This window comes from Balaenoptera physalus (genome assembly GCF_965194825.1).
Source record: "Balaenoptera physalus genome assembly, chromosome: 5".
In the NCBI taxonomy this organism is placed as follows: Eukaryota; Metazoa; Chordata; class Mammalia; order Artiodactyla; family Balaenopteridae; genus Balaenoptera; species Balaenoptera physalus.
Genome location: NC_138884.1, coordinates 97,055,523 through 97,079,248, shown reverse-complemented (window position 1 = coordinate 97,079,248; position 23,726 = coordinate 97,055,523). Strand labels below are relative to the sequence as shown.

At 40.7% G+C, this 23,726-nt stretch overlaps 1 long non-coding RNA gene across 1 annotated transcript in view; it reads left to right on the top strand.

Annotated features, from left to right (window-relative positions):
- The window catches only part of LOC309662139, a 165,446-nt gene that overhangs the window by 119,242 nt on the left and 22,478 nt on the right, over positions 1-23,726 (top strand). Inside the window, exon 2 of the long non-coding RNA XR_014264529.1 lies at positions 10,036-10,134. This is a non-coding gene — a long non-coding RNA (uncharacterized lncRNA). The remainder of the gene's footprint in view (positions 1-10,035; positions 10,135-23,726) is intronic.

Genomic DNA, 23,726 nt, shown 5'->3' with positions numbered 1-23,726 from the left:
TCCCAGCTTCATTCGGGGTCATTGACTTTGGACTGTGTTGAGGTTGTGATACATTTTTCACAGCCTCTCGCTTCTTTGTCTCTCCCCCAGCCCACATACTTCTAAGTTGGCTCCTTTGATATATTCCCTTCTACTTGGGTGCATCCTGGTTTTTGATAGTGCATGATGAGAAGTCAGCAATTAGGAATGAGCGATGCTCCAGGAATCAGAACAGAAGAATTGGGTTCTTGTCACAAGTAGGCTACAACTTTATGACCTTGGGCAACCTCTTTTAATTCAGAGTCTTATTTATTTATTTTTTAAAACTTATCTGTAAAATGGGGCTTATTATCTCTATCACAGGGGTGTTGTGAGGATCAAATACAATAATGGATCATTAAAAAACCTATGAAGATTGGAGTCCTCTGTGCAGTTGAAGTAATACATCTCTATTGTCTCTGTTTTGACTCAGTTTGGTTTTAGAAAGAATGTGGGTTTCTATTCGAGACAGATCTGCACTGCTAGGATTTTGGCTTCTGGATTCAGGTTTGAGCACAATTAAAATGGAGGCTGCCATTAACCACAAGATTCCATACAACCGTCTTGGATGTGTATTTCTGTGGTACCCCCCTATTTTTCCCTATTATTTGAGTCTGGTAAAAAGAAAGCCATGGACTGAGGATAATTTTTTTATAGAGTGTACTTCAGACAACTCAAAATCAATAGTTGTCTTTGTTGAAGGCACCCAGGAAAGTAGAACATAAGGAATCATAGGGGTTTACTATTGCTTTTTGAGGCCAGTGGTAAAGCTTTATGGTATTCTCATAAAATGTGTGGTTGAGTACAAGTGTAATTATATTTCATTATAGTTTATCATTGTCTGATGATGGATAATACTGTCTTTTGTAAAACTTGACATTTAATATATATGTGGTCAAAGAACTGAACTCTTTGTTTCTCTCCTCCTAGTGGCTTAGGATTTAAAAGGCAGCTAGAGAAACTGAGGGTGGAATTAACGGTGGGGATGACAGACTATGAAGGCAGCTGAGGCTTTTCAGAGACCCAAGGGATCCCGAAAAAAAATTTTTAATGATAACTTCTTGCTTAGAATGCCCTTGGCATAAAAGTGGGTAGTTTTAATACCAGTACTAATAGTAATAGGTAATAATAATAATCATAATCATAACTAATGCATATTTATGAAGCACATAGAATATCCCAGCCTTTGAGCTTATCATTTTACATGCATAATCTCATCTGAGCCTCATCTCACAACCTCCTTGTGAGTTAAGCACCATTATTATCCTGATTCTACTGGTAAGAAAACTGGGTCTGAGAGAGACTAAGTTGCCCAAGCTTGCCCACCTAGTAGGAGAAAATTTTGTTTCAGTGGAGTGGCAGAAGGTGACTAGTCACTCATCAAACCTGATTTGCTTCTTCTTTGGCACACCGCTATGCTGCATCTCCCAGCTTCCATGCAGGTAGGTGTGGCCATGGACCAAGTTCTAGCCAATGGGATGAGAGGGAAGTGATGTGCAGAAAGCTCACCAAGACTGGCCTATATAGCCTCCCATAATCTATTTTCCAGGCTCTTTTCCTGCACACCGTCTAGGCTTAAAGGACTCTAAACTCAAGGGAATGGCAGAGATACTAGCCCGAAAGAGCCTGAGACCCTGAGTGACCACATGGAGGAGAGCAGCCTGACAATGATGAACACTTGCTTTCTATTTTTTTTTAAAGTGATGCTTACGGGATAAACTTTATTTATTTATTTATTTTTAATTTTTATTGGAGTATAGTTGCTTTACAATGTTGTGTTAGTATCTACTGTACAGCAAAGTGAATCAGCTATATATATACATATATCCCTTCTTTTTTGGATTTCCTTCCCATTTAGATCACCACAGAGCACTGAGTTGAGTTCCCTGTGCTATACAGTAGGTTCTCATTAGTTATCTATTTTATACATAGTATCAATAGTTTATATTTGTGAACCCCAATCTCCCAATTCATCTCACCCCCTCTCTTCTCCCTTGGTATCCATACTTTTGTTCTCTACGTCTGTGTCTCTATTTCTGCTTTGTAAATAAGATCGTCTATACCAATTTTTTTTCCAGATTCCACATATATGCGTTAATATACGATATTTGTTTTTCTCTTTCTGATTTACTTCTCTCTGAATGACAGTCTCTAGGTCCATCCACTTCTCTACAAATGACCCAATTTCATTCCATTTTATGGCTGAGTAATACTCCATTGTATCTAAACTCAACTCTATCTAAGTGAGAAATCAACTTCTATTATGTCCCACTATTGAAATGTTGCTGCTTATTTGTTACAGCAGCTTTTTAGCATTTATCCATAGTCCACAATCAATATATTCCTGGAAAAGATATACTATTGAATAGTACATTGCTCTCTACTTCCATGTGTTGTTATAGAAAGAAGTTCACTCATGAAGAAAAACTAAATCAACAGATATTCCATATCGTGGTGACTGAGAAGCCCATGATGTCTTTGTCTGATGGAGTTCAACAACGTATTTTACTATAACATACCTTCGGTCTTTTGTTCCTGTTTTTGTTCTATCCTTCTTCTCTCCTTCTTTCCTTCCCTTCCTTTCTACTGAGTGCCTGTGGTGTTCCAAGAAGAAAATAAATGAATGTAATCCCTGTCCTTAAGGAGCTCAGAGCCAAAGTGTGGGTCGAGATAAATACATATATAATTATACTACAGTGTGGTGATGACAGAACACCTGCACTCTGGGAGCACAGAGGAGGGGTACTGACCTGACCAGCGAGGGGCAAGGAAGGCTTAGAGAAGGTGGGGACTGAGGAGAATTTCCTGGGATGTGAGACTTTCAGTGTAAACCCTAGCAATTCCCACACAGATCTGGACAAGTTAGTCACTGTATGTGGAGGTAATGTCTTTATCTCTTCTCAAAGGATGAGCAGGAGTTTGGAGAGAGCATTCTAGACCAAGGGCTAGCATGTGTGCTGGAGGAAAAAGTGCAAGACTTCACTGTGGAAAATGAGGCTGGAGAGTTAGGGGAGAGACAGACAGAGAAGGGCTTTGTAAACCATGTTAAGGAGCTAAGGGGCTGATGGCAGAGACTGAAAGCAGCAAGATAAGGAAGGAAGCCACTGCAGAGTCCAACCCGAGACAGGTAGAGAGGAGAGGCCATTTGTTTAGAAGGCAGAATCTTTAGTACGTGGTCTGATGAAACAAAAGGATCTAGAGAGAGAGAGAGAACAGATCCAGGAAGACCTGTAGGTGTTTAGAAGAGTAATTTCCCAGTGACTAGAATTTCAGCAGAAAGCCTTCCTTTCTCCAAGCCTGTGTGCTGTGCTATGTGCCTTGTCTGTGCCCTGTGGTCGGGTCACCTCGCCATCCCCCCACACCCCATCCAGGGAGAGCAGCTCTTGCTTCGAGGGCAGAGCAACTGGTTACTGAGGCCACCCAATGAAGGGGTTAAAAACCTACCTTAGTGGGGTTTGGAGAACTTAAATGACCTGTCCAAGGTTACATAGCTAGTAGGTAGGCAAGGAAGAGTTGACCCCCGGTTGTCCAACTGTCTTATTAATAAAACACAATACAGCTTTTTATTTTGATCCATCCGTAGGAAAGGATGAAAGGGCAGCTTGAGTTCCTTACAAAGTTTAATATCTGCCTTCCCTATTTCAATATATGGACCATGTCTCATTCAAACTTGTATCTCCAGCACCTATCACTGTTCCTAACATATATGAGTAAATGCTTGATTGAATTCTGAATGAATACTGGCCAACATGGACATCCTGCCATTGTAGAGTAGAGTAGATAAAGGATATATAGCACAGTTAGTCTAAACGGAAACATTTTTTTATCTTAGCACAAGAAATCTGAACAGGATAATGTACAGCCCAGAGGATTTATATTTATTTGATCCCAATTTGATTTTTGGCTTTAATTTTGTTTTGAGACTTGTCAAAAGAATTAACATCTAAACAAAACCGATGTTCACAGGTATCCTCAATATCCACCAAGAACTTTTAGAAAATAGATAATTTTTTTTTTTCTTGTAAGGCCTAAGACTTTACTTTTAGATTTAAAACTGCACCTAAGCTTGCTGGAGACATTCAATCAAGAAAATGTCACACTATGGTTCCATCTACTGAATTACTTGCTAACACTGAGGCCCAGTTAAAAAGGTGGACTTGACATTAGGGGGAAAAATGTCTCACCAAGATCCTAGAGATTTTTAGTGGCAGTAGGACTCCTTCAAGGAGAGTGGCCTTGAGTGATCTGTCCTTTAATATAAAATATCACTCAGCAAGCTGTACTCTCTGATAATTTTTATAGCAAAACATAACATGTTTTCCAGCAAGGTCAGAAATGTCAATAAAAAGGGACAAATGGACTTGCCTGTGATTCTCAATTTTGAAAACAGTCTCATCTCTTTAGCGCCCTGGTGCTGAGACTTGAAAAGCAAGTATCATTTCAAAGGGACTCTTGAGGCTGCCTTATACTTTTAACCAGGGCATCCGCCCGTGCGGCCAGGGTGTCCTTTGGGGGATAATGTAGTACTTTGACCTCGGGTCAGGGGATATTGGCACCCAGGAAAAAGTGTGTTATATAGCTGCCCCTGGATCCACCTTTGAATTGGGTTTGACAGTGGTTAAAAGAAGTTTGGGGTAAAAAAAGAAACTTCCTATGTAACTAATGGACTGTGTTAGTTTTTTATTGATGCATAGTAAATGACCACAAATGTAGTGGCTTAACACGACCCTCGTTTATTATCTCACGGTTCTGTAGGTCAGAAGTTGGCGGTGGCAGGGGAGGGTGGTGGTGGAGGGGAGCTTGGCTGCCTTCTTACAGTCTTATAGGCTGAAATCAAGATATAGGCCAAGCTATGCTCTCATCTGTGGGATGTGGGGAAGAGTCTACTTTAATGCTTATTTGGGTTGCTGGGAGAATTCGGTTCTTTGGAGTGTAGGTTCCTTGGAATGTAGGAATGGTTTCTTGCTGGCTGTGGTCTGGGGTCACCCTCAGCTCCAGGAGGCTGCTCTCGGGTCCTTCCGTGTGTCCCCCTTCATCTTCAGACATCAACTGCATATTGAATCCTCCTCACTTTCGGATTCTCTCTGACTTTCTCTTCTTCGACCAGCAGAGAAAATTTTTGCTTTTAAATGGCGTGTGATTAGATTATGCTTATCCAGTTACCTTTGTATTTTAAGGTTAACTGATTTGGGACTTTAATTACATTTGCAAAATTCCGTTATAAACAGCACCTATAAAGCATTATAGATTATAGGTTACAGGTTATAGATTAGTGTTTAAGTGAATAACTTGGTACCAGAAACCTTAAAGGCCATTTTAGAATTCTGTCCACCACACCACCAATGTAAATGATTTGCTTTGCATGTACTAATTAATTTAAACCTTTGAACAATCTATAAGGACACACGTTAATTGCCTAATTCACCCACCCAGTAAGTGATGCAGCTGGCATTCGATCCCAGTCTATCCTGAATCTAAAATCAGTGCTTTTCCATGGTAATAATGATAACGATATTCACAAGAACAACACTCTCTACGTGCCAGGAACTGCCACTTTTCATGTGCTAACTCATTTCACCTTCACAACTCTGTACTACAATCTTGGTACTATTATTGCTCTCATTTTGTGGGTGAAGAAGCCACGGAGAAGCCAGCCAGCTCTCAGGACTCTCATTAGTATAATTCAACCACTCCAGTTAATCTCAACTTCTTTGTATCAGCACAGCATGTGGAAATTCAAAGAGCAAGCAAAAACTTGACCAACATCCATTCTAGGTGCTCACAAATTTCCTAGCTGGGTTACTTCTCTTGCAGGCATGTTTTCCTCACCTGCACACTTGGATGTGACACCTTTTAAGACTTTCATGGTGTTAAAGCAAAAGTTGTTTAACAGGCAAGGAAGACTCTACTGAGGACTATTCCAACAGGGAAGAGAGGCCGGAACACAGTCTGAGTTTAACTCTGCTGAAGCCAAGGGCTAGAGCGCTTTTAAGAGCTGGGACGGGAGGATCCCAGGCCATCCTCATTTGCTAATTGGTTTCACTGAAAGGAAAAATAAAGTTTCTCATATCTTCATGACAGGAGGTAGTTTTACAGCTTGGAGAAAGGTGTCTGCCAAAGTTAGGCTCCTACCCTCCCGGAGAAACTGAGAGATAGGGCCATCCCCTTCCTCCAAGATTACATTTCCAAGGGATGGCTCCCAGGTCCTTGAGAAAGACCTTCTTGGTCCCTAAAACTGGCAGGAAGCCTTTAAAAAGATTTACATCTCAAAGGAGCAAAGATGTTGAGCATTCTTTCATGTGTTTGTTGGCAATCTGTATATCTTCTTTGGAGAAATGTCTATTTAGGTCTTCTGCCCATTTTTGGATTGGGTTGTTTATTTTTTTGTTATTGAGCTGCATGAGCTGCTTGTAAATATTGGAGATTTATCCTTTGTCAGTTGCTTCATTTGCAAATATTTTCTCCCATTCTGAGGGTTGCCTTTTGGTCTTGCTTATGGTTTCCTTTGCTGTGCAAAAGCTTTTAAGTTTCACTAGGTCCCATTTGTTTATTTTTGTTTTTATTTCCATTTCTCTAGGAGGTGGGTCAAAAAGGATCTTGCTGTGATTTATGTCATAGAGTGTTCTGCCTATGTTTTCCTCTAAGAGTTTGATAGTGTCTGGCCTTACATTTAGGCCTTTAATCCATTTTGAGTTTATTTTTGTGTATGGTGTTAGGGAGTGTTAATCATTAGAGAAATGCAAATCAAAACTACAATGAGATATCATCTCACACTGGTCAGAATGGCCATCATCAAAAAATCTAGAAACAATAAATGCTGGAGAGGGTGTGGAGGAAAGGGAACACTCTTGCACTGTTGGTGGGAATGTAAATAGATACAGCCACTATGGAGAACAGTATGGAGGTTCCTTAAAAAACTACAAATAGAACTACCATACGACCCAGCAATCCCATTACTGGGCATATACCCTGAGAAAACCATAATTCAAAAAGAGTCATGTACCACAATGTTCACTGCAGCTCTATTTACAATAGCCAGGACATGGAAGCAACCTAAGTGTCCATCGACAGATGAATGGATAAAGAAGATGTGGCACATATATACAATGGAATATTACTCAGCCATAAAAGGGAACAAAACTGAGTTATTTATAGTGAGGTGGATAGAGCTAGAGACTGTCACACAGAGTGAAGTAAATCAGAAAGGGAAAAACAAATACCATATGCTAACACATATATATGGAATCTAAAAAAAGAAAAAAAAATGGTCGGAAGAACCTAGGGGCAAGACAGGAATAAAGATGCAGATCTACTAGAGAATGGACTTGAGGGTATGGGGAGGGGGAAGGGTAAGCTGTGACAAAGTGAGAGAGTGGCATGGACATATATACACTACCAAATGTAAAATAGATAGCTAGTAGGAAGTAGCCGCATAGCACAGGGAGATCAGCTAGGTGGTTTGTGACCACCTAGAGGGGTGGGATAGGGAGGGTGGGAGGGAGTGAGATGCAAGAGGGAAGAGATATGGGAACATATGTATATGTATAACTGATTCACTTTGTTATAAAGCAGAAACTAACACACCATTGTAAAGCAATTATACTCCAATAAAGATGTTAAAAAAAAAAAAGAGTTACAATTTGAAACAAAAAAAAAGGAGCAAAGAAAGAATTTACAAGTTTTTCTAAAGCAAATGCTTTAAGAGAAGGGAGGTCAGGGCTTACAGTCAGGGAGAAATCTGTCTAAAGTTTCGTCAGGGGAGGGACATGGTAAGGCCACCTTGGTCGACTGTGAAGACTAAACAGATAATATATGCTACTGTGTCTTCTAATCTGAAAAGTAATATTCAAGTATCACTTCCTCCAGGAAACTCTCCTTGACCCTTTAAGTCTAAATTCTGGGCTCTTTCTCTGTGGTCCCAGAGCTCCTGATCTGTCATACGTAATATTAATAGTCTACGTAAGTGCCCATCAACAGCACTATAAACAGATATGTAAGTAAATAGCATACATATATACTATAAATAGAAGTATGTATAAACAGATATGGTACCTGTATGTGCATGAATGCTATAGCCATTAAAGATTGCATTGAAGAAGAAATTTAGTAACTTAGAAAAATGTTTATGGTAGATTTTTATGTTAAATAAAGGCAAATTATAAAACACTATGAAAAATATGATCCCAATTAAGTAACACAACAAAGAAATAAAACCCCCTGGAAGCATATACACCAAAATGACAGTATTTATCTGTAGGTAGTGGGGTTATGGATGATTTTTATTTTCTTCTTTGTGCTTTACCATGTTTTTGGATTTTCTACAATGAAAATATATAACTTCTGTCACCAGAATAAAAAACACAATTTTACACAAAGAACTCTGGACAAAAAAAGCCACAAAGCCAACTTTTATGACTCCCCAGCTCTAATCTAATGGAGGCAGACAGTGTTTTATAATGATTCCTGAGTAATTTCTTGTCTTTCTTTTGATACTGTCCTTCTGGTGGTCCAAATCTTGACAGAGACCAAAGTGACAAAAAGAGCTCCATTCTTCCTGATCCATTGTTTAGTGCATGGGCTAGCAGTCTGGTAGGAAAGAGGGTTTGGGGGAAGGATATATAATAGGACTGTGCCTTTCTTGCTCTGGCTCTATCTGCATCCTCAGCCTTGACTTAATGTTATTAGTTGATTGATTAATTGATGGAAATGTTTATTTGCACCCATTGCCCCCTATGGACCTGGCCAAGAAGAGCTGCCCAGAAATGGCATGAGCTACATCGGTAGATAATGAGTTTGCCGTCACAAGAGGTATTCAAGCAGAGTCTGAATGGCCACTTATCAGAAATGTGATGAAGAGACTTCTAGCCTCATATAAACCAGCTAATTACCTTTGTGAGACCTGAGACCCTCCTAGTTTGAGGGAGGGTCTCATGAGAAGGGTGTTAATTAGCAGGTTCCCTCTCCTGTAATCCCTGGACAGAACAGGAAGCACAGCGAGGCTTCTAGGAACTGAGATGGGGGAGCTGGGAAAGCCTTTGAGAGCTAAGGCAATCACTCTCTCTCAGGGGTTGCGAGGTATCTCTGCTCTCTTCTTTCCTCTGCAGGTGCATCTTGCATGACCTTTGCTAACCCAGCCTCTAAGCCACAAAATCTTTCTTCCAGCAAACTACCAGTGTGCTTGGGTGAAAAAGAGAGACACAGAGAGAGAGAGACAGAAAGAGAGAAAGACAGAAACAGACAGACAGACAGACAGATTTCGATTCAGTGGTGCACGTGTGATCGGGAGAGAAACTACTATCACAGCTTAAAGTAATGAAAAATATATGAGTTGGTAAATATACTCAAACCTTCCCCAGAAAGTTCCCCTATACATGGGGCAAATTTTCACGGTAGTTTCTGTTTACCAGAATCTACTTCATCGCCTCTCCTTTCTTCATCAGATTGTTCGACACTGCAGTGGTAACTTGAGAATTCTTTCCAGGGTCTCTGCGTAGCTGATTAGAAAAGCATTCTGAAGTTGGCTCTCTGAATTGTTATTTGGAATATACTATCTAGAATCCAAATGGCTTATCGAAATATTTTAGCTCAATTATTCAGATTATAGGCATAAACTTGTGTTTTTGTGTTAATCTGAAGTCATTTCCTATATTTGTTCAGTGAGCAGAGCCAGCTAAGCAGGGAATCGAAAACATCTTTTAAAATATAGAAACCATTAACAAATATAGAAAACACTGGGAGTAAAATTCCCTCCTTTGTGTCACAGTGAGACCCTATGTTACAGCTGCCTGATGGTTCTATAACCTTTAATGATATCCAGCTTCCTCACTGGTTATCTTTGCCTGGAGCTGCAAAGATTTCCTTAATAATTTATGCCACGTTTTTCATTTCCGTTCACCTCATCACGTAATCAGCAGAGTTGTAATTCCTCTTCCCCTACTACATCTTCATTTTCGACCCCATTACCTGTACGAGCTCCAAAGCCTCACCCGTCCTTGGCATGGCGTTTCTGTCTTCTAGATGCTCTCCTGGGTCTCTGGCAATCTGCTGCCTTCTAATTGGTGCAGATGCGAGTAGGAAGATGAGCAGAGCATACTAGGGAGGAAGCAGATTCACCTGGTAAATAAGGGGTCCTTGGGGACCAAGGCACTTTGGGGAAGATGCTTTAACACTGTCAAGCACAGTGAAAGAGCAATTTATGGAGTCCTGTTCCATGACATTTTTTCTTACCTTTCAAAGGGGTATTTCCAAAGCCTCCACTGGTGTTGGCTTGACCTCTTGAAGTGCACACCTAAGCAAGCTCAGAATTATAATGATAAATATCACTTATTGACCGGATGCTTCACAGATGAAGAACCTAAACCTCTGAGAACATAACATAACATTGGCCAAGAGTCTTAGTCCATTTGGGCTGCTATAAACGAATACTATAGACTGGTGGCTCATAAATAATGTAGACAACAGAAACTTATTGCTCACAACTCTGGAGGTTAGGAAGTCTAAGATCAAGGTGCCAGGCATTCCTCATCTGGTGAAGGCCGGCTACCTGTTTCATAGATTGCTGACTTCTCACTGTATCCTCACATGGTAGGAGGGGCAAGGGAGTTCTCTGGGGTCTCTTTTATGAGGGCACTAGTCCCATTCATGAAGGCTACACCTTCATGACCTCATCACCTCCTAAACTCCACCTCCAAATACCATCCCATTGGGAGTTATGTCTCCACGTATACATTTTGAGAAGACGCAAACATTCAGCCTGTTGTGATGGAGACAAATTGGTGTGGGAGATATGCTATTTTTGGCAGAATGGCCAGGGAAAGACTTTCTGAAGCAGTGGTAATTACTGAGAACCGAGTGATTCAGTGGAGTTGCCAATGGAGCAGAGCCAGCGGGAGCTGCAGCAACATTGGTATAGACTTTCCTCTGCTGTTAGTCACATCTTGACTCTTCAAGTTCAATAACAACACAATGAAGTTTGTAGTGGGACCTCGATATGGACAGTCTGTGGCCCGGATATCACTTTTTTCATCCACGGGAAGCTTACTTCTGGCTAGGTTCAGGGTAGCCCATGGGAGGTTAAAAAGAAGGAGGTAGAAAGAGCTGGGTCTGGGCGCCAGAAAAAAGCACAACCAGCCTACTGAGAAATCTTGGGAAAATGATTTCACTTTTAAGGATCTCAGATTTCTTGCCTATTAATTTATAGAGTGGGCTGGAAGCGGTGTGGGTATTGGAAGGAAAGCATGCTACTTCATCTCTATGGTACTCTGTGAGGCCTCACCTTCGATTTATCCATTGAAGTTATTCCAGAACAATTTACATTTGCAAAAATAACTGAAGCTGATATTTATTAACCTCCAGCCCCTATACATTTTATATACCCTCTTAGCCCTCACAACTTTACAAAGTAGCTGCCTTTATTATCTCCATTTTATAGATGAGGAAACTGAGGCACAGAGAGATTAGGAAAAGGAAAGGAGTCTAACATTTAGTGAACATTCACTCTTACAAGGGGCTGCATGTGGTGACTTTAAGAGACGATCATGTTTTATTACCATACTAACTGCCTGTTGGACCTCTTAAAGTCTTCATTTTACAAACAGGGAAACCGAAGCTCAGTGACCTTATACAATTAGCTCAAAGGGTGCAAACAAAAAGGGCATTTTTTATAATTTGCCTTTATTTAACATAAAAATCTACCAGCTCTGTGCTGCTGCAACTGTCCCTTCTTTTGCCACACATCATGTGTAGCTGGCAGATGGGTGATGTTTCTTTACCAGCAGTGAGGAAGGTGGACTTCTCTCTGCTCTCGTAGATACATCACTCCTAGAGGACTCTTGGCATATTTCCAGTTACAATGCTGGGCTTTGTAAGTGTCATGTGAGTTATAGGGCCCTGGTGTCTAACTGTACCTGTCAATATTGCCAGTGAGGAACTAGTACCAACCTCATAGAATTTTTTATGAGGACTGAATGACAGGATAGATCTAAAGTGCCTCATCCATGGATACATAAGAGGTACCTGATGAATGGTCTCTATTGTCATTATTGGGAAATATGTCCCTTCTTCTTTTGTCTCCAAACCTGAGCTCTGCACTTTACATTGGATTAAATACAAAATAGATGCTTGATGAATAAATGTAAAAAATAATAAGTTAAAAACTTGGAGTTTGGGGACCTGAATAACTCGTCCAGTCTCTGCCATCATTACTGTGAGACCATTCAGAAGTTACTTACCATCTCTGAGTTTTCTCCCTTGTATTAATATCATGGGGGAGTGGTCCTGCATGAGCTCTATGACCCTTTCTAACTAAGGATTCTTAAATTATTTAATTTAAAACCAATAAAACCTAAGTTAATTTTCCTCCTCTTGTCACTGCTTAGAGACAGTGCTTTATCTGATACCAAAAATACCTGCTTTTTTGCTATCCATGTGGGTTTCTTTGTGTGTAGACTGGGTTACACATTTTGGGCTTTAAAACAAGAGGGGATATCTCTCCTCTCTTTTCATTTTATTTTATGTTACTGGTTCTCCACTGAGGCCAGTTTGGCCCCTGAGGGGATGTTTGACAATGTCTGTAGACGCTTTTGGTTGTCTCACTGGGGATGGGATGTTACTGGCATCTAGTAGAGGCCAGCGAGGCTGCTGAACATTCTACGATGTACAGGGTAGCACTCCACCCCTAACGACGAATTATTTGGCTCAAAATGTCAATAGCACTGAGGATGAGTACAATCTCTACTGCAAACATACTCTCCAGTGTTTCATGTGTGGAGAATATATTTGTGATGAATGAGACTCTCCTAACAGAGAGCTTGAAAGCACCGCTTCCCGTCATCTGCCCTGAGAGCAGGATGCTTGCAAGCAGAAATCTGGGCTTCGTGATTAAACGTGCATATAAAAGTCCCCTGGTGTTTTAAAGGAGTCAGAGGAACAATGAGGGAGGCTATTACCATGCATCAGACTCCTGTACTTAGCAAACGCATTACCTACCTGTAATGAAGGATTTCTGAGTAGTAAGGGTTGCAGCCTCTACAGGGGAATGTTTTAGCTGAGGGCATGCAGATTTTAGCTGCATGAATAATATCATCATTAATGGGAATCATTATGCCGCCCTGCACCGGAAATTTACCCCTGAATGGGTAGCAATATCCCACAGACGGAGGCCATTGAAAATCTGTTTCACTGGCAGGATACGTGGAGAAGGATTGCGTGGGAAGCAGTGTCGGCTGCCAGCTCATGAATGGCTTCAGGCCAACTAGTCTGTGTAGGGAGAGAGTAAGGCCAATAGGGCAACATTATCTAATAACCTGTGTGAGCTGGGGTGACCCTGGGACAGGTCATTGGTCTCTGGTGCCCCCCTCCCCTTTTGGAGCCTTTTCTGTTCATGTCATAGCACAACAGTTCTGTCGCCTGTCACTTCCCTAGGATAGAGCCTTCCTGACACCTCCTTAGAAAATGGGCTAATAAATTCATTCTAAGGTGATAAGTACTCAAGTGTGACCTTGAGCCATACTCAAGGGGCAGGATAATTTGTGATTTAGAGGAATGCAGTCAGTGAGGCACCCACCCACCGGGCCACAGATGTTTGTTTTTCTAGAGGGTCTGCAAGGGTGTCTCCAAGGATGTAATCTGCCTCTGCATAGATCCCTCAGGTCTTGAATTAAGTTGCTGTGGAGTCATTTCTTGCACATCACAATTTCTAGACGTTCACTGTGCAAAGCAGTGAAGAAGTAGAGATGCTGTGTTAGAATTAGGAAGTGGGGGACCCGGGGAGTCAGGCCCCTGGGTTCCTGCCATGCCACCCCATGCTACACCACACCACGCCACGGGGTCCTGGGGCACCTCTCTGGAATCACGTGGGCTCCCTGGAGCAGTGCTTCTCAAGCTTTTCCTCATCAAGGCCCACATAGAAAGAGGTACTGTGTGTTTGGAATCCGGAGTATGGGGAGAACTCTGCTCTAGGCTGGAGGTGAAGGCCCTGAGGGCTGAGCAGGTCAGGCATTGTGCAAGGTCTGGCCTGGGAAGCAGAGCCAGGGAGCAGAGCATGAAAATAACTGTCCTTGGGTGACCTTGACCAAGCCACTTTCATACCTTGAGACTGAAGTAAGTAGAGGATTTCAGCCATGGTGTCAACTGGCACCACACCAGAGTCAACAGGATTGAACTCATTCTTTAGTGCATTAAATAAAGATTCATGGAGCACCTGCTATGCACCAGTTGCTCCTCTAGCTGAAGAGGAGATGGGGCTTAATAAATCCTTGTCTTCAGGGAGTTTATATTCCAGCGGGGTGGGGGTGGGATAGGGCAGGGAACAAATAGACCGCGAATAAATACATCATATGTATAATCAGTGGGCTTCATAAAATAATGCAGGACGAGGGACTAGCTTGTGTGTGTGTGTGTGTGTGTGTGTGTGTGTGTTTGTGTGTGTGTGTGTTGGCTAACTAATACAGAGTGGTCAGGGGAGACCATTCTAGGGAAGTGGTCTTTGGTCTTTGAGCTGGAGCCAACCATGGAAAGCTCTGGTGGAAGAGAGTTCCAGACACAGAGCACAGCGAGGGTGAAGGTCTGAGGTTAGAATATGATCAACATGCTCAAGAAACAGCAAGAAGCCCGGTTTCTGTCTTGGAAGGTTTTTAATCATCCCTGCCAATTCTTAGTCATTTGACAATTTCTATATTTTTTTGCATTTGATCCTTACCTTAAGGCTGTGAAGCTTATTGTAATCTATCATTTGTTATTTTCATACACGTGGAAATGAGGTTTGGGGAAGTGGAATAACTTGGCCATCCCGTGATGCTTGGGAGTTTGGAAGCACCGGGCTAATCGCAAAATTCTAACTCGTGTTTACCTAGAAGCCAAAAGATATATGGATGTTTGTAGACAGACATCATTTTGAGTTATATTGAGGACTTTTAAAGGAAGGATTTCATTTGTTCCTCATAATGATCCTTTGTGGTAGGTCCTATTATAATTCCCATTTTATAGATGAGGAAAGTGAGACACATGAAAAGCAAAGTACTTGGGCAAAAGTTATGAGTAGCAAATGCAGAGGCAGAGTTTGAACCCCCGCCGACTGAATCCGAAGCCCATAATCGGAAGATGATCAGGATGTCCAGGCCCCTGTGAGTAGGGTGGGGTGAATCAGTCTTTCCCACTTGAAAGTCAAGGGCCTCTCTGGAGCCACTGGTGAGTCCTGTTTAATTCTGGCAGTGATCTGTCAGAGCCTGCAGGAAACTTTGCAGTGTTCTTTGTATTTAAACACAAGAACCGGTATCCATTTTCATTCTGAGGCAGGCTTTTCTGCCAGATGGTAGGAAGTCCCAATCGTTACTACTTGGCGTATCACTCAAGCCACTTTCTACCCACCAAGTCTATTTATTTATTTATTTATTTTTAAACATCTTTATTGAAGTATAATTGCTTCACAATGGTGTGTTAGTTTCTGCTTTATAACAAAGTGAATCAGCTACACATATACACACGTTCCCATATCTCCTCCCTCCCGCATCTCCCTCCCTCCCACTCTCCCCATCCCACCCCCCCCAGGTGGTCACAAAGCACCGAGCTGATCTCCCTGTGCTATGTGGCTGCTTCCCACTAGCTATCTATTTTACGTTTGGTAGTGTATATATGTCCATGATGGAAGATAGGAAGACATGAGCTTCAAAACATTGGATTCCAAATGTAAAATAGATAGCTAGTGGGAAGCTGCTGCATAGCACAGAGAGATCAGCTCGATGCTTTGTGACCACCTAGAGGGGTGGGATAGGGAGGGTGGGAGGGAGAAGCAAGAAGGAAGGGATATGGGGATATATGTATACATACAGCTGATTCACTTTGTTGTACAGCAGAAATTAACACAACATTGTAAAGCAATTATATTCCAATAAAGATGTAAAAACAAAAACAAAAGCATTGGATTCCTCCAGCCTCCTCTGAGTGTGGCCCCACTAAGTGTCTTGTACAAATAAGGAGCATTTTATAAACACAGAAGTGACAGTCTCATGTTCTGCAATGACTTTTCCTCATTGCTTCTTCCTTGTGTCAGAACAAGGACAAATCCCGGCCTTGTGATGCCTAGCCTCCATTTGGAGGAGCTGCAGAGCTCCAAGTTTTCGTGTGCTAGGGCATAAAGAAAGAAACTTCTCACCTCCCTCCGCCCCCTCACTTGTCTTGGGGTGATCAGAGCTGGAATTCAGATAAAGCTTCTTGCAGCTCTTGTGGTTCAACTCTGTACAAGGGCCCAGGCTGATGGCTTTGCAAGACCAGTATAACAATACCAATATCAAAAAACACAGTATTACATGAGAAGTTCACTTCTACTTGGGATAGTCATGTTTTTTCAGAAGACACAGCGTATGAACTTGTTCTCCTAAAATAAGTCAAATTACTTAACAATTCAACCTTGCAAACTGCAACTCCAGAGAAGGAGCCATTAGGCAACTGTCTCCTTGGGTAGCTTTCATCAGATGATGGCAATGCTCAGACAGGCTTTGGGTACCACTATGTAGTTCTTTTCAGGGCATAGAGAGAATCTACTGTCCAAAATTCAGTCACTGATGCACTATTCCTTACAAGCTGCATGACCTTGAAAAGATCATTAGATATCTTAAAACCTCCATTTTCTTGGTTATATAATAGGGATAATAATACCCATGCCCAAGGATAGATTGTTGTAAGGTGGATCAGTCTAGGTTCTGAGTTGCAAGCAACAGAAACCAAATCTGGCTGAGTTAAGGAGAAATAGGATTTATTGAAAGAATCACTTGAAGTGATGGGGAACCAGGCATGGAGGCAGAAAGAAAAATAGCCAAAGCCAAGCCACAGGCTGGTCTGGAAGGGACACTATTACAGATAGTGGTGGAATTGCTGCTTCTTTCTCTCACTGGTTCCTTGTTCAAACTCTAGGGCAGGCACAACTGGTTGCTTGAAACTGGAGCATGTTCTTGACTTTGGCTGCAAGGGATGCAACTTCCAAAGTAAGAGGCAGGCTCAGCCTCCTAGCAAGACTCATTAAGGGGAGAATTACTTAAATACAGGAAAGGAAATAAGATGATGGGAAGCCAAAAATAAATACAAATATTTTTTTCATTTATTTCTGCTCTGATCTTTCTGATTTCTTTCCTTTTACTAACTTTGCGTTTTGTTTGTTCTTCTTTCTCTAGTTCCTTTAGGTGTAAGATTAGGTTGTTAATTTGAGATTTTTCTTGTTTCTTGAGGTAGGATTGTATTGCTATAAACGTCCCTCTTAGAACTGCTTTTGCTGCATCCTATAGGTTTGGATCATCATGTTTTCATTGTCACTTTTCTCTAGGTATTTTTGATTTCCTCTTTGATTTCTTTAGTGATCTCTTGGTTATTTAGTAACGTATTGTTTAGCCTCCATGTGTTTCTGTTTTTTACGTTTTTTTCCACTGTAATTTATTTCTAATCCCATAGCGTTGTGGTCGGAAAAGATGCTTGGTATGATTTCAATTTTCTTAAATTTACCAAGGCTTCCTTTGTGACCCAAGATGTGATCTATCCTGGAGAATGTTCCGTTTGCACTTGAGAAGAAAGTGTAATCTGCTGTTTTTGGATGGAATGTCCTATAAATATCAATTAAATCTATCTGATCTATTGTGTCCTTTAAAGCTTGTGTTTCCTTACTAATTTTCTGTCTCAATGATCTGTCCATTGGTGGAAGTGAGGTGCTAAAGCCCCCACTATTATTGTGTTACTGTTGATTTCCTCTTTTTTAGCTGTTAACATTTGCCTTATGTATTGAGGTGCTCCTATGTTGGGTGCATATATGTTTAGAATTGTTATATCTTCTTGGATTGATCCCTTGATCATTATTCAGTGTCCTTGTCTCTTGTAACATTCTTTATTTTAAAGTCTATATTTTCTGATATGAGTATTACTACTCCAGCTTTCTTTTGATTTCCATTTGCATGGAATATCTTCTTCCATCCCCTCACGTTCAGGCTGTATGTGTCCCTAGGTCTGACGTGGGTCTCTTGTAGACAGCATATATATGGATCTTGTATTTGTATCCATTCAGTGAGCCTGTGTCTTTTGGTTGGAGCATTTAATCCATTCCCATTTAAGGTAATTATTGATATATTTCTATTACCACTTTCTTAATTGTTTTGGGTTTGTTTTTGTAGGTCCTTTTCTCCTCTTGTATTTCCCATTGAGAGAAGTTCCTTTAGCATTTGTTGTAGAGCTGGTTTGGTGGTGCTGAATTCTCTTAGCTTTTGCTTATCTGTAAAGCTTTTGATTTCTCCGTTGAATCTGAATGAGATCCTTGCCAGGTAGAGTCACCTTGGTTGTAGGTTCTTCCCTTTCATCACTTTAAATATAATGTGCCACTCCCTTCTGGCTTGTAGACTTTCTGCTGAGAAATTAGCTGTTAACCTTATGGGAGTTCACTTGTATGTCATTCTTCCCTTGTTGCTTTTAATAATTTTTCTTTGTCTTTAATTTTGTCAATTTGATTACTATGTATCTTGGCATGTTTCTCCCTGGGTTTATCCACCCTGGGACTTTCTGCACTTCCTGGACTTGGGTGGCTATTTCCTTTCCCATGTGAGGGAAATTTTCAACTATAATCTCTTCAAATATTTTCTTGGGTCCTTTCTCTCTCTCTTCTCCTTCTCGAACCCCTATAATGCGAATGTTGGTGCATTTAATGTTGTCCCAGAGGTCTCTTAGGCTGTCTTCATTTCTTTTCATTCTTTTTTCTTTATTCTGTTCCACGGCAGTGAATTCCACCATTCTGTCTTCCAGGTCACTTATCTGTTCTTCTGCCTCAGTTACTCTACAATTGATTCCTTCTAGTGTATTTTTCATTTCAATTATTGTATTGTTCATCTCTCTTTGTTTGTTCTTTAATTCTTCTAGGTGTTTGTTCTTTAATTCTTCTAGGTCTTTGTTAAACATTTCTTGCATCTTCTCCATCTTTGACTCTATTCTTTTTCCGAGGTCCTGGATCAACTCCACTATCATTATTCTGAATTATTTTTCTGGAAGGTTGCCTATCTCTGCTTCATTTAATTGTTTTTCTGGGGTTTTATCTTGTTCCTTCATCTGGTACCTAGTGCCCTGCCTTTTCATTTTGTCTATCTTTCCGTGAATGTGGTTTTCAGTCCACAGGTTGCAGGATTTTAGTTCTTCTTGCTTCTGCTGTCTGCCCTCTCAAAAATAAATACAAATGTTTACTGTCTGAAGATTAAATGGGATTATATTCCCAAACAGAACCCAGAACACAACTGGTCCTGAACAATTGTGAGTTCCATTTTTACCTTCCTTTGGGTCAATATGTTTAGTGTTGATGGTAGTATTAATGGAATTTATAAAGCACATTCAAGTGATTTGTAGCACTGACTTGCTCATTTATTATTTCTTTGCTTTTTTATAGCTGTTTTAGAGGAATTGTGCCTCAGGACCCTAAATACAGTAAATATTTGAAAGACTGAAAAAAGCTTCATGAGAAGCTTGAAAAATAACAGTTTATTTCATTTGCATGTTTTGTAGACTTTGCTGTAACTTCAGAAACTCTGCCCTTATTCTTCCCTGTTCACTATAAAAACTCAACTTATACTTTCAGCATTTTGAATATGACAGAGCTTTAAACATGAGCCTTATGAGTGCTGATCAGTGGACAAGGATACTTTAGAATGTGATTTGTGTGTCTAGAACTACTCTGCTTATTTTCTTCCTTAATAACTACGTCACTCTTTGGAAATAAATGATCATTTTCAAAGAAACATGCAGACATTCAGGCCCTTGGGGAACTCTTTTAGTGACTGAAGAAAAATAGACTAAATGTGTAGATGTTGGTTCCAGCCTAATTCATCTGCTCTGAGGTTCCCTTTGGATATTCAAGTTGCTTAGGAAGCAGGATAACTTATTATTACAAGAACAGAACTGAGTTCAAACTCTTTTTCATCACTCACTAGCTGTGTGACCTCAGGCAAGTTATTTAACCTCTCTGAATCCCAGTTCTCTTATCAGAGGGTAAGTCTGAGAATTTTGTAAAACAGTCTATAAAGTGGCTTGTAGAGTGCCTGGTTCATAATTTATTCTCAATCAATTGGTGACACAGGTACCATTGAGGATAAATTTTCATTCTGTTCTGCTAAATCAATTGTGTTTACTTTCTTTCCTACCAAAGATATGGATGGAATAAAAGCATAATAATGACAAAAACCAAACCGTTTGAGGACAGGGATAGTGTTTAATTAACTTGCCCTCCTGTGGTTGGTAGAGTGCTCTGACCAGAGAACAAAATATGTGCCCATTTCATGGTAGATGATGTATCTAGAACTCATGGATGGATCTTTAGGATTGATTGAAAAAAAATTCTGGAGTTTTAGGCAGTTGTACAATAGGCTCCAGACAAATTCCACAATATCACACGGTGTGGTTAAGGAACAGGCTTTTTGGGGGACATTTACAAAACCAGGGTTAGTAAGAAAAGAAAGTACACAGTCCTAAAATCTTGCATTATCCCCAAGGAAAGGTGATCTAGGGCCAGGGTACTCTGCCGAACAAACTGTGGGAATAAATTTCGGGGCAGGAAACATGTCCCCCTATTACTATGCTTTCTTATAATGTGCCATGTCTGAAGGTTTGTGTCCCCTCAAAATTCCCATGTTGAAATCCTAATGCCTAGTGTGATAGGGCTAGGAGTTAGAACTTTAGGAGGTGCTTTGGTCATGAGGATGGAGCCCACATGAACACAATTAGTGTCCTTTTAAAGAGACCACACAGATATCCCTCACTCCTTCTACTATATGAATACACATAGGTACCAAGGAGAGGGCTCCTCCAGAACCTGACCATGCTGGTGCCTTGATCTTGGACTTCCAGTCTCCAGGCTGTGAAAAATAAATTTCTGTTGTTTATAATCTACCCAGTCTGGGGTATTTTGTTATAGCAGCTCAAACAGACTAAGACAGGAAATCTAACATGGGAAAGGGGCCTTGTCAAGTGGGTGTGGTGTGGAGGGAAAAGACAAATATGCTACTTGGAATCCAGATACTCTGGATTTGGGTGCTGCTGTTATAGGGGCTGTCTGGGAAAACTAGCTTCCCAGGACTGATAGACTTTGGGACCTGTGGGTCATTGCAGGTCCTCCTGCTGGGGAAGGAAATTCCCAGTCCCACTGGCAGTTGAGTTAAGGAGAAGCTCTTCTTGCTGGGGGAAGGAGTAAGCCCCAGTGCTAGGTAGCTCCTTGTTCAGACAATTCAGAGAGAACCCCTGGAGTCATTTTTAGATAATCTTATTTATAATATCACATAAATTATTTTAAGAATAACAATAGAGCTATTGTTGCTTTGATAATATTAATATTTTGTTTCCTCTTTTTTCTTTAGTTTTTTAATTGAAGCATAGTTAATTAAATGTTGTGCTCATTTCAGGTGTACAGCAAAGTGATTCAGTTATAATATGTATATATATATTATGTTTCTTCTGAACTGCTTCTGTTTCTTAAGTTTTACTTTCTCTGAAATCTTTGCCAAGAACTACTATTTCCTATGTTCCTACTTTTTATCTGTCACTTGACATCAAATTCTCCCAAGAACCTTGAAAGGTAGACATTAAGTCCATTTTGCAGATGAGGAAATGAGTAGCACAGAATTGAAACAATTTGCCAAAGTCCTCAGCTCTAGTACCTAGTCAGGTTGGAACTGAAGCCTAGGTCTCTGCTTCCAGAGGTTGAGCTCTGTCTATCTGCTAGATGCTTCCCTAGAGATATTGAAGAGGGAGGAAGGGTTGTGCCTTTGTTGTCTTTTCCTTTTGCCAAGAAAGCAACAGGATGCACTGGTTTTCTCCTACCTCCTTAAGGCTCAGAGGAGTAGGGATCCTTGACGCACTTAGCAGTCAACACCAGGAATGCTAGTCCTCTGGACCAAAAGGGAAGCGATTATGTCCACTCTGCCCTCATGCCACACAGACTAGCAGGAGTGTGTGGATTGGAATGTTACGGATATCAGCCAGAATTATTCATGCACATCTACAGCCCTGCTAGTAATTCACTAACAGTCCATTTGATTCAGTTGGTCAACCAAATTGACCATGCTACCTGAGCATGCTACCTGCCATATTGGTTTCCATAGTCATTAATGAGAAAAAAAAATTCAAAAAAAATTGGATACCTGGAAAGCATGCCAAAAAAAGTGAACATCACCATTTTAACTTAGCTCGAGTGTTGTCATAAAGAATGCCTATTGTTTTAGCCCAATCTATTTTTCCGGTGGAATTTCAAACTGTATCCTTCACTGAACATTTATCATGTCTTATGATATCGGACACTGTACCCGAACTCTTGCAATTGCTGCAAAGCCTTAACTTATTATTAAAAAGGCCTGTCACTTAAATTGGAACCTTTAGCTGGTAGTTAGAGGGAAAAGCAAGGTGACCAAAAGACACATTTGGGGCTGAAAAAGACTTACATGTTGGTAAAATTCCACTCTGTTCTAACAAATTATTGTGATACACAACGGAGAGAGAGAGACAGAGACAGAGAGAAGAATTTAGTTTCATCAATGTATCTGAGACACTTGAACATGCAAAGGCAGAGATAAGAAACTTAGTCTCTCCGTCCTCCATCAGTAGCTTGTCGATTGCATGAGCTGTTCACTAATGAGCCACCTTCGAGAAGGCCAGCACCAAAAAGTTTCTATCCCCAAATGTGCTGACATGTTTAAAATGGAATGTGTATTTGCAAGAACATCCGCATGTGAAACTGGGGATAAAACTCTTTGGAACCTTTGACTTATTTCTTGGGCTCACAGTCATATATTATTCATGTTGATAATTAACTGCAAGGTCTATTCACATCACAAACACGGAAGAGGCAGAGTTCAAAAGAATGCTGGAATTTCATTGCCACAAATGAGTGTTTTTCTAAGGGGAGAATTTTTTACTCAGTTTTTCTGACTTGTGCTCTGCCTGGAAATGAGATGGGCAGGGGATTTCCTCAAAACCTAAGAGCTTGGCAAGATCATTGTTCTAGAAATTATGAGAGACACAAGTCACCATCTTTTTGGATTGAAGAATTAAATTGGCAGCATTATGACTGTAGCTGCTACAGCATAAAATAACATGTTGATTCCTCCAGAATGTAAAAAGTAAGGCTAAAATGTACACACAAATACACACATATTAATGAAGCACTCACATGGCAGGGTCACTTTTGGAATCTGTATGTGATTCTTAGAGCTGAGGAAGGGAGCCACTTTGTTAACCACTTTATTAGCTATCTGGGGCTCTCCCAGGTTCCTTAGGTGCTGGGCTAGGAGTAACGAGTCTCCCAACTTGAGTGTAGCCCAAGTGAAGTTTGCCATAAATTACACTTTAACTTTCATTTCTAATTAATGTCTAATATAAAAGGCACACTATTATATAGATATTAGAGTGCCAGGCACTGATCTAGTCATTTCACATTTATAAACTAATTTAGTTCTTAGAATAGCGCTGTGAGGGAGGTACCATCTCTGTCGTCTTACAGATGAGAAAACTGGATTCTAGAGAAGACAATTGTTTCCTTCCCAAATGACAGTTCCAGCTCAAGGCCTCCTGGAATGCTCAGCCCACTTTTTATACTTTATTCTGCAGTTCTCACTTTAGATCCTTATAATTGACCATCACTTTCCCTCAAGTTGCATAAAAATTCCATTAAGGTATTAGGTCTTTTTCTGGTTTCCAGTGAAAGAGAG